The sequence below is a fragment of the Sander vitreus genome, chromosome 19 (assembly GCF_031162955.1).
Source record: "Sander vitreus isolate 19-12246 chromosome 19, sanVit1, whole genome shotgun sequence".
NCBI classification, from domain to species: Eukaryota; Metazoa; Chordata; class Actinopteri; order Perciformes; family Percidae; genus Sander; species Sander vitreus.
This window is the reverse complement of record NC_135873.1, coordinates 10,700,670-10,715,831: the sequence shown is the minus strand read 5'-3', so window position 1 is coordinate 10,715,831 and position 15,162 is coordinate 10,700,670.

The window sequence follows — 15,162 nt, the reverse complement described above, 5'->3', positions numbered from 1 at the left end:
TGAGAATTCCATCTGTATTTTTTGGTGAAATGATATTTTGGACTTCCCACATTCAGTGTTTGGATAGCAATGGACTTAAATAGCAAAGAAGTTTATGTCAATTATTATGATGGCCGACACACGCTGGATCCATCCTCACAGGGGGCCGACATATTTGATGAAATTAAATATCTGGGAGTCCAGTGCGATCACATCACCTTCTTGGTGCCACACTATGGGTGGTTGGGTAATGCAACCAAATGTATTCGTTACAGTGAGATGCTTGGCAACACTCGCCATGGTTGTGGCAAAGGTAATTTAGAGCTCTAACAGGTATGACAGAGCAAGGACTGGATGTGTGTGTCAGTGTGTATTACCAAAGGAAAGGTTAGACTCCCCTCATATAATGAACCATGGGGCAACATCTGGGTTTGTATAGGTCACCAATTGCATATAATTGAAGCACAGGTGTCCATTTCTCCTATCTGGCTGATTATCTGTGATTTAAAAGACATGACAGGCTGAAATCCACATCATGACTGACTCTCCAAATTTGGATTGGGCCACTGTGGCAAACCAAGGATAGAATTACCCTCTCAGCCCATGTGAAGGGACCTTGTGAAAAGTAGATAGGGCCAACCCAACACCTATCCCCATGCCCTCTCCCATTCCTTCCCCCCCTCCTCTCGATCCATTAGATGGAGCGCTTCTTACACCCACAGGAAGCAGCAGAGGCCATCTCGATAGCATCCGCCATCTATTTTATTTTTTCTTATTCTTATTTTTCAATTTGGTGGCTGGGGAAAGGTCAGGATTAGTTATCGACTTGGCTGTGTCTAAGCTAGAGACAGGGAACTACAACCGCTGCCATGGGTCCCCTAAAGTCATTTTCCTCAGTCCCAGCAGTAGGCTAATCTGTGTGTGTGTGTGTGTGTGTGTGTGTGTGTGTGTGTGTGTGTTTTGCTCGTGCTTTGCGTGTGCACTCCACATGTGTATTCATGTGTATTTAGTTGTGTATTCACTGACAAGAGAGTAAATACTTATTTGTGTGTATGCTTCGAGTGTACTTGCATTTGCATGTGTGCACGTGTTGGTGCATGTGTATATAATATGCCCTACATTATGTTTCTTGGAGGATAAGTCTTCACATTGTGCACAATGTGTATGCATGCCCTCCCAGAGTTGTATTTGCACAGAAATTGAGGAAAGCCGCTCGGCGTCTCACCTGGCAACTTAGCATTCCAAATACATTTCCATTCAAGTGGTTCTCAAATGCTGTTGTGTACAATTTCAATCAGTCTGTCAACTCACTCACTGGCTTTAGTCAGTACTTCCTTAAGTGCCAGAGTCTAGTCCACCAAAATGATTGCATTCCACCTTTCTGTAGCATCCTACTTTTCTTCTTTTACCATCTCCCATCCATTCCCAAAGCAGCGGTGATTCCCACCGCTGTCTCACAGTCCCAGGCCTGTGAAATGATGATAGAGGAGCAGGAGCCCCTTACCCATCAGTCTTTATCTCTCCCTTCTGCCCTCAACCCTTCCACCCCACCACCACCAACACCACCTTCCGTATGCTAGACTGAGCTCTGGTTGTGGTCACTGTGACGGTGACGGATGTTCTTGGTTGGACAGGGCTGGAGACCCCCCCCTCCCCCCCCAAAACCATCTCAACGCTGGCCTCAACCTGCTGGCCTCTACGGGTTAAAGGTCAGAGAGTAATGACAAGAACTGTTACTCAGAGTAGGAAAGGTGGAAGAGGAAGAGAGAGAGAAGAGTGTTGGAGTGAGAAAACAAAGTTTAAATCCTCCTCCCGTGCTCTTAACAGCCTTTGTTTCCTGTGTGTTCCTCCTCTCTCTCTAGCAGAGTTTAAGCTGCTGGAGTGGTGTGATTTGTTTCATGTCATCAATTTATTTTGAGCAGTGCATTGCATTATTTAGATGATGCTTATCTCTCCCTCAAAATCACTATCTTGCCGAGACTGGCACAGAATGGCATCTGTATCTCTTATGCTCATCAAGGCATCTCATTTATTAACCAAAAGGAATTCTGAGGAGAGGAAGATATGCAAGAATGATTAGAAGCTCCAACATTTGATGCTATCTGTCAGCAATTGGTTTTCCTTCATCTCTCTGTAGCCGCTAGATATTTAAGACATTAGCCACATACTGTAAGAAATAAATCAAACCAATGGATTAGCAGAGCTAAATAGTTGTCAGGAGCCTCACAAGGCCTTATGAAGACAGATCTGCCTCTTATGGAGGCAATCAGGTATGGAACTTATCATAACAGAAATTAGGAGTGAGACCCATTTTTTATTCCACAACCCAAGGCTATATTTCCATAAAAACTAATGGCCAGGTGTATTATTCAACTATACTGACTTATGTGCTGGCTCTCCTGTATTTTAAATATACACACACGTATATACTGTTAAAATTGCCAAGATTAATGTGGTGCTGCATTTTGAAATAAGGTGGAGCAGGGTAATATGAACAGTGTCATTAATGTGCAATGCCCTTTGCACCTCTTTGCACAGGAAAAGAGAAAGCACTGAGATGGGAGTGGTAGTCCATGTTGGTGAACATTTCATAACAGCTACTTTCTCTCTGCCTGTGATCAGGTGATAGATGAACACAGTGTATGGAATATAGGCCACACTTCTTCCCATTCAAGTCCTTTGACCAACTGCTATTTGTGATGAAAGGTAATGGAGCAGTTAGGGTGACAAACACTCGGCCTTCCGTTTATCTTAAGGTGAGCTCTTGATGAAAAAGGTGAGGTATACGTTGCTGATTAAAAAATTGAGAATTTTCACTTTATGTTGTTTTTGTTTCACACAACCTGGTAACAATACCCATACTCGCACCAAGTTAGACCTGCCTTAATTAATTTTATTCTTTTGTTTTTTTGCCATATGCAACAAGCACAACACTGACATATTCTCACTTTTAAAAAGGGGTTATGACAAACAGGTTAGCAGAGTCTATTCACACATCTAGCAGACACGGTCTAACATTGTCGTGTTTCTGGCCACATGACAAATGTAAGTCCAGTTTATACTCGTAAGTCTGTTTTAGCAGGGAGAGTGGATAAAACATTACAGTTGTGAGCAGTAAAACCAAAACAATGAGCTGTACAATGCTAATAGCTCTGTGGAGCTGATGGTGATACATAACTGTGGGATTGTCACTACAAATGAAATTGTTATAAAAATAGTGATTACTGCAGCTCGAATTGCCAAGATCGGTGAACATGGTAGTATCGCTTTAAAAAAGCCTGACAGCGCATACATAATCACATAATCATACTGTTTAAAAAAAAAATGTAAAGAGAAAAAAGGTGAATGGTAAGGGAATTGTTTTCACAAAGTACCAAGAAAGAGGTTACTGAGGAACGAGTGAAGAACGAATCAGGAACGACCTGATAATGAATGAATCGTTAATGAGTAGTTCCTGAATAACTCTGATAGTAGGTAATGATGCTACTACTACTACTACTACTACTCCTCCTCAGTACCACTTTACTGTAGTGGACACAAAAGGGTAGCTAATTAATTGGGCAATTAATAATGAATGAGGAGTTGCTAGTTTGTGGTTGGTTAAAGTTAATCAGGAACCACTCATGAAGAAAGTGGTCGTTATTCCAATTCACAGATGTGTTGTCACTCGGGGCTGTATGTGTTGGTCGAATAATGTTCACCTTGGAGTGTCCGTTTCCTAGATATGGTTAACTCTTCTTTACTGACTTTATGTTAAAGGTGCAGTAAGCGATGATTGTTGATATTTGAACTCAACTGCCAAACAAATACAACCCCCCCCCAACCCACCGGATTCTTCAGCACAGATAGAAAATACAGCTAGGTGACTGTGAGGAGATATTCACTGAATTTGACAAAAAGTGTATTGGTTTAACATCACTTACTATACCTTTAACACAACAGTACAGTACTAAAATATAATAAGAATTCAAGAAACCAGATACTTAACTTAAATGGCTTAACTTTAAGTACAAATACATTTTTCTATGATCTAGTTAATATTGCACATATGATTCATTAGCCTAATTAGGACATAAACAGTGAAATTATATTACACCAGTTTCAAATACACACAAGAAATTGAGTATATTGACTGCTCCATTCATTCTATTTACCAGAATGCCAACATTTTCTAAATCAGTTTTACCAGAAAGGAGCAGCTAAACTAGCGTTAGCATAAACAAGCCACATGGTGAGTAGATTAGCTCGGCATCTTAATGAAATCAACCAATATGCAGTGAAAAATGTCCTGTTGAGTCAGAAATAACTGGTTCTAATCACAGTTTGTCAGAGACGCACACAACTCAAACCACTTCCTCACTCGTAGAATTGAATTTTTATTTGATTTGATAAGGATGATGCAATTTAAAATAGTTCCAATACAGGACATGAAACTTAATGTGCTACACAGAGTTTATAGCTATTGCTAATTTTCAACTATTGTCCCTATTTGGGCTTTTACATGTACAGTGTCATTAAAATATACAGCGTTCAGTATCATAAAACCACAATACACTACAAATATGGAATATTTGGAAACCAACTTTAAATTAAAAACAATACAATACACATCACCCGGGCGCCTCGGTAGCTCACCTGGTGGAGCAGGCGCCCATATATAGAGGTTTACTCCACGACGCAGCAACCGTAGGTTCGATTCCGACCTGCGCGCCTTGGCTGCATGGCATTCCCCCCCGCCCCTCCCCTTTCATGTCTTCAGCTGTCTATAAATAAAGGCCTAAAAATGCCCCAAAATGCCCAAAAAAGATCATCTTTAAAATACACATCACACAATAAACATATACCATACACCAATGCACCTTGGTCATTTACAATAATTAGCTAAAAATGGGTCCACTCTACTTTTGCCAGCACTTAACCTTTGTTGTTAAAGATTTTCATATCTGGAATTAATTTGATTTCAGTTGGTAATGTGTTACAGAGTTGACAGCCCTTTATGGAGAAAGCTTATTGTCCAGATATAGATCTACGATGTGGTATTTTACAGTTGCCATTCACCATGCTCCCAGTTTCTCTTTTACTGTCTTGTCTTTGGATATATCTGGAAAGCGGCTCTGGGGCTAGACTGTTCATACATTTTGAAAACTAATTTGAGAAAACAAAAATGAGTAAAGCTCTCAAAGCTAAGTGGATTGTATCTTTTTATTATGTGACAGTGATTCCACCGGACAGGCTTTTTGTCCATTATTTTCAGTGCCTGATTGTATAAGGATGTAAGATGTTTGATAGTAGATGGTGATGTTTAAGCCCATACTGTCATGTAATGTGAAAAATGAGAGAAAATCACGGCGTGCATAAATAACTGGGCTGCCTGAGTGGGTATAGTGCCTGATTAATTTGGAACAATAATGGTTGGTCTTTTTTCTTTACATGTTTGTCAAATTTGAGCTGTGGATCAAATTTGTATTCCTAAGAACTTAAAACTACTGACCTCCTCAATTTCTTTATTCTGTATCTTGATTTTAAAATGTTCAAGTGAGCCCTGTTTTTAAATGGAAAGACTTATAGCGCCATACATTTACATACATTTCAGGTGTTGGGAGGAAACTGGAGCACCTGGCAGAAACCCACGCGAACACCCAACAAGGACCCAACAAGGGATCGAATCCAAAACCTTCTTGCAGTGCTATACGACTGAGCTACCACCAATCCAAAAGGTGATTCAAATGAGCGTTCTAGTAAAGGATAAAGGACATTTTAGACTCTTCTCATACTGTAGAACGATCTCTGGATGGAAAGAGAGAGAGTGGTGGATGTTGCACAAACAACCTGCTTTGTATAGGTCACCTATTCTACATGTAACTAAAGCTTAGGTGTCCATTTCCTCTATGTCGCCGGACACGCTTCTTCCACATTCCCTCGCCCCCTGTGCTACCGCCAAACACCGTGATTATTGTTTTTGAAAGTTAAACTGCAAAAGGTAGACAGTTGGCATGTGAAAATGTCATCACTGTAAAACTCCCCCCACTTGGAAATGGGAAACTAGCGGAGGTGTGTGTGTGGGGGGGGGGTGTTGCAGCAAGCCAAAAGGCCATTAAAATCTGCGATCATTTATTTCCACTCCCTCATCTAATCCATCTCTCTGGGGAATGGTTCTGTCCTTATCCACCCAAGGCTACCAATCTATTCTCCTGTCTGTCTCCATGCATCAGAATGAACCTGTGAAACAGTCAGACATGCTCTCTTTCTCTTTTAGCCCTTTCTCGTCTTCTGTCTCTGTCTCTCGCTGGCTAAACCCTCCTTTTCCGATTTGTTTCTTTATCTCTCCTCCGACTCTCTTCCCCCTCTGTCTCGGATTGCCCCCGTCTTTCTCTGTTCTCACCTTTCCTCTCCCCCAGCGCCTGTTCCTTCCTCCCTCTCTTCCTCTCTCCATTTCACTGTCAGAAACGTCTACATGAATCCAATTCAAATCATATCCAGAAAAGAGGGAGCAACAACAATACTTTGTCAATGGCAATTTAATCCACGGCGAGCAAGGTGTATGTAATGCTGTGCATGTTCCAGGAAGCTGTCTGATTGCATTTGGATTTGTGCAGATCTGGTTGCTGCTCACTTGTAGAGAGTGCAAAAATTACACAGGAAGAGGCAGCTGTCTCATTTTTCACAATGTACTTTAATTTCTCTTCTTTGATTTGTGTATTGGTGGATTTTTCATTCAGAAAGGGATATTTAAGTTTTGATGGATTTGTTTTGCTCAAAGAATGGCTGTACTTGTGCGGAAAGGGGGTGGGGGTTCTCCCCGCCCTCCCTCCCTAACCTTGTATTTGGGGAAGTGAGAATGAGGGGTCTGATGCATGCAGCTCATCATTCACGGCCTCACTATAAGCAGGCGAATAAAAGTAGTGCCACAAACCAAGGTCCAATTCCCCATCAGGCCAGATCTCCAAGGTTAGCCACACCATTGCGCTGTCACAGCAAGAAATAAAAAACTCCTGTCTGCCTCCCCGCCCGGCACAAACGTCTTTTGCTAATGGCCGCCACAAAGTCCCACTAAACATCAAGTGAATATTTATAGACCATTAATAACCTATGTGTAAACCGCTAGTGTCACCAACAGATGATGGGGAATCATGGTCAGGGCATTAATATTGGCTCAGACTTCCCCAAAGGTAGATAAATGGGCCTTAGTATATGGGACTCGTGTGCACATGGGATTGGCTGCCAGGAATCCCAGACGGAGAGGTCTGTGATCTGAGCCCGTCCAAATTCCAGCGACATAATTGGTGTAATCCTGTGATGAATTGCAGCCATTTAGCTCTTTTTTTTTTCACTATCTGCAAGCTTCAGCAATTTTCTTATAAAGGTATAACCAGCTGAGTTCGTCTGGCATCTTCTTATAGTCGAGTTGGGAGAGGACCAGGGCGATGTTAAATATGTACAATTGGGCAAGTAATTAGATTAATAAGGCCTAAATGAGCACCAGGCTAGGAACTGAAACCCCAAATCCCTCATCTTTTGAGAGTCTGGAGTGAAACATATTACAGTATCTGTTCAAAGTTTAAATGGAGCCTGAAAAAAGTTTCTATGCTGTGGTTCCTCCACTCGTTTCTCCCCCCAACAGACTTAAATCCCCCCCCTGCTCATCTCTCTGTTCACCAGACTAAGAGAGATGTTCAGCAGAAGTAATAATGAAGCAAAACGTGTGAAGCTCCGCGATGAGAAAAAAGAATGAGATAAGAAGAGGCCCTAGGGTTAGTTAACTCTATAGTCAGTCTTTGGCTGCACAAGTTTCATGTCAGACTTTCATTGACGTGGGTAGTTACAGCATGATATAGATTCCTTTCATACCTGAAGCTTTTATTGATTACAATGTATGGGTCAACTATGCTGAATAAACAAACCCAATCAAAGTAAAGCCTAGGGGAGGCTGCAGAATTTTCCTCTCTGAACAATAGTACAGAGTAATCCCGAACCAGGTTATACTTCCACCATGCTAGCAGCTCTGTGAGGCTGTCATTAGCTTAATGCTAGCATGGTAACATGTTCACAATGACGAAGCTAACATGCTGCTGTTTAGCATAATGTTTACCATGTGCACCATCCTATTTTAGCTTGTTAGCATGCTGTGCTAATTATACAAACACAAGGTACAGCTGAGGCTGACAGGAATGTCATTAGTTAGGTATTTTAAGGTAAAACATTTTGACCTGATGATGGCGCAAGATGAAAAGTCAAGGGATCGTCAATTACAGTTCATCCAGAGAGGAACATGAATGTCTGTCAAACACCACATTTTATGGCAATCTATGTAATAGCTGTTGGGATATTTCACTCAAAAGCCCAAATGTGCATCCCATGGTGGCGTTAAAGAAAAAGTAGAGAATCACCAAAGTCATTGTATCAGAAGCACACAATTTCATTGCAACGTATTTGGCAACGCTGTTGAGATATTTCAGTCTGTACGAAAGTGGTGGACGGACAGACCTTCCATTCCAGCCATAGAGCCACACAGGCTAAAAAAACAAACCTAGGAATGTATGCCTCAGATTTAGCATATTACTTCCATCCCTTACACACTTGATATGTAGTTGTACATCATAGTCAGGTTTTATGTGCCAATTTGATTTCATTCTCCTTTACAGACTGAAATTAAGGCTAGGGCATCCAACTCCAATAAATGTCAATCATGTCAGCAGATGCTACCACACTCATTCAGAATTAGCATTCTTCCTTCCTCAAATGCAAGTGTTTGTCAACATGATTGACTGCAGCACTTCTGATGGGGCTAATTCAAAAAGCTACTGAATTGGGTGAACTATCATTATATCACCAAAGGTGGGACCTTAATGAACCTTTTCACCTCCATTAAACCTGAAAATTGGTTGTAGAGCCTTTTTATTCTCCCTAAACATCATGACTCTACTAGAACTTTTTGCAGCAGGGGAGTGGATTTTGATAACGCTTTATATATTTTATATGGATCGCACATTTTAATTTCAGTTTTTTCTGCACTCCTGATTTGATGGTGCGAGTTGAGATTGGGGTTATACTGTGGTCACATATATGAGCCCAGCATGAATTGTCTTTTGAAGATATATATAAATTTTGTTCCACCCACGCTAGAAGGCTGCCTTTGTCCTACAGTGGAGACAGCGTACAATGGGACAAATAAAGCTTTAGCAGGCTTTAGAAACATGAAAGTACTGTAGGAGGGCCCCAGCTCCTTGGGGGTCCCAGATTTCCTTCATGAATGCAAAACAATATAGTGCAGGCGTGTGTGTGTGGAGTGGTGTGGGTAGTGCTATAATCAAAGGCACCTCATACTTCAGCTCGTTTCCCTTCATTTTTCCTTCTTTTTCTTCCTCTCTGACCTGACATGGATTAATTACAGCCCAACACAATTTACACCCTGCTGGAACTGTGGCAGAGAATAAAGAATGGTTGAAATGTGAGCCCAGTGACAGGGCGTTAGAATGCTGAATTGCTTTGTGCTGCACGTGCCACGCGCCTCTATTGCCTTTGCAGGGACCATGTTTACGAGGCCCAACTCAGAGGTGAACTCCCAGGCCTTAAAGTGACAAAATGCCCTCACTTAGATCGAGACAGCCGCAGTGTTTTACGGACTACACAGGATCTGTTCCATTTTTGTCTTTCGCACGCTGCGACTTGATCATATCAACCTTATCTTGAAATTACAGCATGCCTCTCAGGGTCTGTCACTGATGTAATACTATTCAACTTGTTTCTGAAATTTTACCGGGGACCGGTATGTGTTACATATCCAGATGAGAGCATGCAACATTTCTGCTTATAGAACATGTACCATGAGACATGCTTACTGGGAAGGCAGCAGACGCCTAAGCCAGAGTCGGCCTGGAGCTGCCAAGGAGGTGTCAGCAACAACTGGCAAAGCAGGCGCCCTGCCAGCCCGCCTGGCCGCCCTGCCGGCCCGCCTGGCCGCCCTGCCTATGAATGGTGCTTTAGTCAAAGGTGGCAGTGAGGACACTTGAGAGGGCTGCAATTAACACCACCTAAAATTAGAAAGCATGACCCTGTCCATCTGGCCTGGTGGAAAAGCCGTCTTTTCTTTTTTTCCCTGAATACATTATGATTTTAGACTTGAAAAAGCTATAATTTTGACAGGGTTGTGCACAGAACCGTGTATACAGAGGCAACCGCACATCAGAGGCCACAGGGCGAGGGCCCAGGCAGTCACTGAGTCCACTCAGGTTAACTGGGTGGGAGCAAGCGAGACGAGGGAAGCCATCTTGGCTCAAAGTGACCGGTGGATCAATGCACTAAAAGTCAGAGCCAAAGGTCAGGCTGCTCACTGGCAGCTCAGGGATCGACTGTGACAGCCACCAGGGCGGGGGAGAGCCACCACCTTCATGTCACCACACACTCTATAGATATACATTTAGACCACAGACATCGCTCCTAATATGTCGCTTCTCTTTTGTGTAGCTTCTAGAAAGTGTTCAACACATACAATTATAAACAAAATAATCCTGAAAATGTTTGATAGACATTTATCAGAATACAGAATAGAAAATCAGCTTAGAAGTATAGGAAATATTGGATAGGATAGAACAACAAAATATAATTTTGCTAAATGAAACCTCACATTCATTATGAATTTCACTTAACTTAAAGCTATTCCACCAACTCTGCTCCAGTCACATCTACACATCTCCTTCCTCTTTCTCTAGCTCTCTTCTGCCCACTTTCTTCACACACACACACACACACACACACACTGAGCTCTCTTAAAGGAGCCGCAGCACCATTTTACAACAAATGCCTTATCGCGCTGATGTGACCGAGCCCGACCCGAACATCATTTCAAAATATCTGTCCAAACCATCCCCCTATCCTCTAATTGGGGGGGCACCAGGGGGCAGCAATCATATTTCAGGGGGGAGGCAGTGCCACCCTGTGCCCTCCTTCTAGCCCTGCCCCTGCTCCCCACAAAGCTTAACTTGGCTCACAGACAGAGCTGTTGACATACTGGTGGACACCTGCTTTGAATACCACTTCTGTTGAGAGGCATACTTGGCAGACCACACCCAAGGCCGTAGCTTATATAGCGGGCAAACTGACAGAGCAACATTCTGCCCACAAGACCTAAACCTTCAACTCTGTCCAAAAAACAGTTGTATTGTGGCATGTTTAGTTTCATCTTTCATTTGATGTATGTTGCTATATATTTCAACCCTCTTCAGACATTCCTTTCAGAATGTTCACCTCCATCCTTTGTATCTACCATTTTTCTCCTCTTTCATCCTCCCTCTCTCCATCATCCCTTCCATTATTTTCCTCCTTTAGCAGACTATGATATCAAACTGTCGCATAAATCCAACTAAATTATAGAGGGGGTGTGTTGGTGTGTTTGGCAACAAGATGCAGCAAGAGCAGGAAATAAACAAGATGCCCACCAAATTGAAAAGAGGAAGGTTCCCCTGCTGTGCATTCAAATTGGTCGGCGCAATTTGACAGGCCACTGTCGAGCACGTCTGTGGGATTAGAAGACCCAGAGATGCTGTTTGTGTGTCCGCTCATTCGCAGGATAGCTTCACTTTTGTCCACAGCTTATCATCCCCTTCCTCAACCACCGCTGTCACCCAACTACCCAATAATGGCTACAGAACTTCTGTCGGGAAGCGTTGACCCCTAAATCATCCCCCCTTCTGATGTGTTCCTTCTTCATCATTGTTGCTCCAAACAATCTAGTTGGGGATTTAGCACTGGGATTATCCACACTGCTTGACAGCCACATTGTGAAGTTGGATAATATTGAAATATTTAATGTGGAGCTATGGCCATTTCCGATTTATTTCACCAGTAATGTGAAGGGTAAACTTACAAATGCCTCACTTTGCTTGCGTCTTCTCGGAGATATGGCTTCTCTGATCAGTATTATAATAAGTCTGGTGTTCTGTATTTTTACCCCAAAACCAGTTAAAGGCACTGAAAAACATCAAAAAGCATTACTTTCACACAATCTTCTGCTCATTCCTCCTGTTGTGAATAGTGCCGCACAAACACAGAATCACACCCCCTCCATGCAGCCTCTATTTTACCCGGGATCGCTGGATTCCAAACAGGCAAGAAAAATGACCAGCGTGCTCTCCTTACTCCCCTGAGAAGTGAGTCCTACACACAGGGATGTGGCTATTACTTATCATCATCAAAAAGTGCTTGTTTGGTGATAATAAGGGCCTGGGATAGAAATCTCAGCTAAAGGGAGGGAGGGGACTACCTGAAGTAGCAACGGAGGAATCCTTCCTCTGCTTACCCAAGCATTTTCTGCCTCTCTGTAAAACGGAGGGCCCGCTCTAAGACCCGGCTTAGCCCAGAAATAGAGGATAGGAAAAACTGTTATTAGCCATGGTTAGAGGAACGAAATAAGATAAAGAATAACAGAAGACAACTTCAAATGTGCTTACTGTGCAAGAAACAATCGTCAGGCATTACGAGGGTAAAGCATTAGGTCTAGCGTCTTGTTTTTATCTAATATTCTTGTGTCTGCGATGGTAAACATGAGCGTGATGCCGCTTCAGACGGTTAAGCTGTCCATGTGTGAGGCCTTCCTTGAAGGACTAAAAGTAAAAAGGCTTTTGAGTGAACAAGCTTTATTGTGTATTCACTATGTGTTCTATCCCCATAGTATTCAACCAGAAGCATGGTCACGTTGCTAATAGCAACATTCAGCCTAAAGGGAAAGTCGTAGCTCATAAATTTCCATCTACCTTTTTTTTCTTTCTATTTTTGCAGTGGGTCAGGAGGACCGTGCACCCTGGGGGAAAGCAGGGACAGCTCACAATTCAACATGAAACATAACTCATGTAATGCTACGTGGGGAGAAAGTTCATGCAATACATAAATTTAGGGTCATATGTTACAATTCTAGCGGGGGTCACGCTAGATAATAGCCCAATTGCGATGCAGGGCTAGCGGGCCTCATCTGTAAAAGTTGTGGGCAGTGTAGCACGTATCTCCTCCTCCTGCAAGCAGTTCACGTTCCTTGTTTGTTTTATCTATCGCCATTCAGCTATTTGAGTGTGACACCAGGTTCATGACCACTTCAGTTCACCTCGTGGTATCTGATGATTCCGTCGCTCACACTCCCCTAATGTATGCTGAGGCGAGAGGGGATGCGTGCTGGAGAAAAGGCACACGTCCCATCTGATTGCAAGGTTCTCCCTGATGAATCATGCCGCAGTGGACATCTCGGCTTTATCAAAGGATGCTTTCCATTTCACTAGTGTAATTAATCAGAAAGGGACTTTATTGTTAACACAAAAAGTCACTGCAGATCACCGGAAGACTCATAAAATCAAGCATTCATTCACCTCACCTGAAACGAGACTACGCATAATGGAGTGATGTGCCTGATGAAGTTCATCTTCAATGTCTTGTTTATAATAATTTGGTAGATTAAAGTTGGAAGGGTGAGATTGGTTTGTAACAAAGGTATGAAAACAACACAAACAAGACAGATTTTCACTTTTAAATAACTGAATGGAAGAAGAAAATGGAGAAAGAAAAAGAGTCATAGCGTGCTGACAGAAATACCTGATTTCAAGCATTTCTCCATTTAGTGCAGATTTCTCCACTGGTGACAAGCGGTAAAGTGCTATACCTGTAGGACAGAGGGGAGAGGGAGGAAGAAAAATGGAGAGAATGAAATAAATATCTATTTAAAAATAGCCCCTCAGCATGGCAAGGAGAGATTTGAAGATATTATCCTCAAAGGCTGCTGTGAGTGAGGCTGGGAGAAGGGAAGGCTGTCTACAGTGAAATATGAAAGGCACATACTCCCTGACAGCCTATGGCTTTTCCTGATACTGCCAACACCAGCCCACTGGAGTGATCCATAGACTCTATGTGGAGATATAAATGCTGAGGGCTAGATGTTGAAGATCCTCAGCTAGCTGCCACCGCCCCACCCTCCCTCGTCATCCTTCGCCTTGCCCGCCGCATGGGGGGAATTTGTTATGTTCCCTCTCGTACGGCTGCCTCGGAAATATCAGGACGGCGGACGGGGGACGGGGGGGGGCAAGTCGACTGACTTGTCCTTGTCCCTTTTCAATTTGACAAGCAGGCAAGCAGCCTTGGGGACTTTCCAGTCTATTTTCAAATTGACCATTTATAATCAGTTTTCTAAAGGAGGAAGAGAAGGGGTGGAGGAGTCGAGCCATCCCTGTGTTGTTGTGGACGGTATAGAGCTGTGGGTTGCGAGATGATAATACAGCAGCATGTTGTCAGATGTGTCAGCAGCTAAGACAAATGAAGAACAGGGAGTGGGTGCATCAAAGGGAATGCACAGTGGGGGATTGACCTCTGTTCAAAAGAGAAAAAGGGAAGAATTCTATATCCTAAGGCAAATAAACATATACAGTCTCACTTTGAAATATGCACCACCTCTCAATGAACCCAAATCGGAGGAAGAAGTGGCGGTGGCTAAGAGCTTCCACAAAGAAGAGGCACCCATTGTCCATTTTTTGACACCAATGTGGCTGCATATATCAACACCTGCAAGGTCAGGCTGACTCGGGCGTGGCAAGCCTGGCGAGGTCCCCAGCCTGGGAGGCGTTACAGCATTCTGTCACACTGCTTGCTCCGCCGCCACCACACGATGACATTTCCACAAGATGGCTCTTCTGAATTATGCGGCCCAGCGGAAGGGTAAGAAGGGAAAAGGGGGGGGGGGGAAGCTCATTTTCTGGGTGTCTGCTTCTGACCTGAAACCGCCACTTGTTTTCATCATTGCCTTTTGCCGCTTATGCAAAACGCCATGCAGGGTAATATGGGAACAATCAAGTCGGCCTGCTGCTCCTGTTCTCCATGCCACAGCCACCTCTCTTTCTTTGGGGTGGAACGACACGGTGTCACCTCTACACTGGCCCCCATCCTCCCCAAATTAATCCCAATTTGGCCATCAAGCATGGGCCGTCCAAAGGGGCAGGCGGCAAGTAATTGACATTCTCAGGTGCATGAGTTTTGTTTATGTAGTAACGCTGAGCCAAGGCATTTCGCCGTGGATGACAGCAGACCCGGTTTGCATACGCCACTTGATTCGGGAGCCCTGCATGAGTGACTGCTCAGCAGCCCGTGGCCCTGTGGCATTTCAGCAGAGGACATTTCAGTAAAGATCGCCTCAGGTGTCAAGTGGCTTGGAAG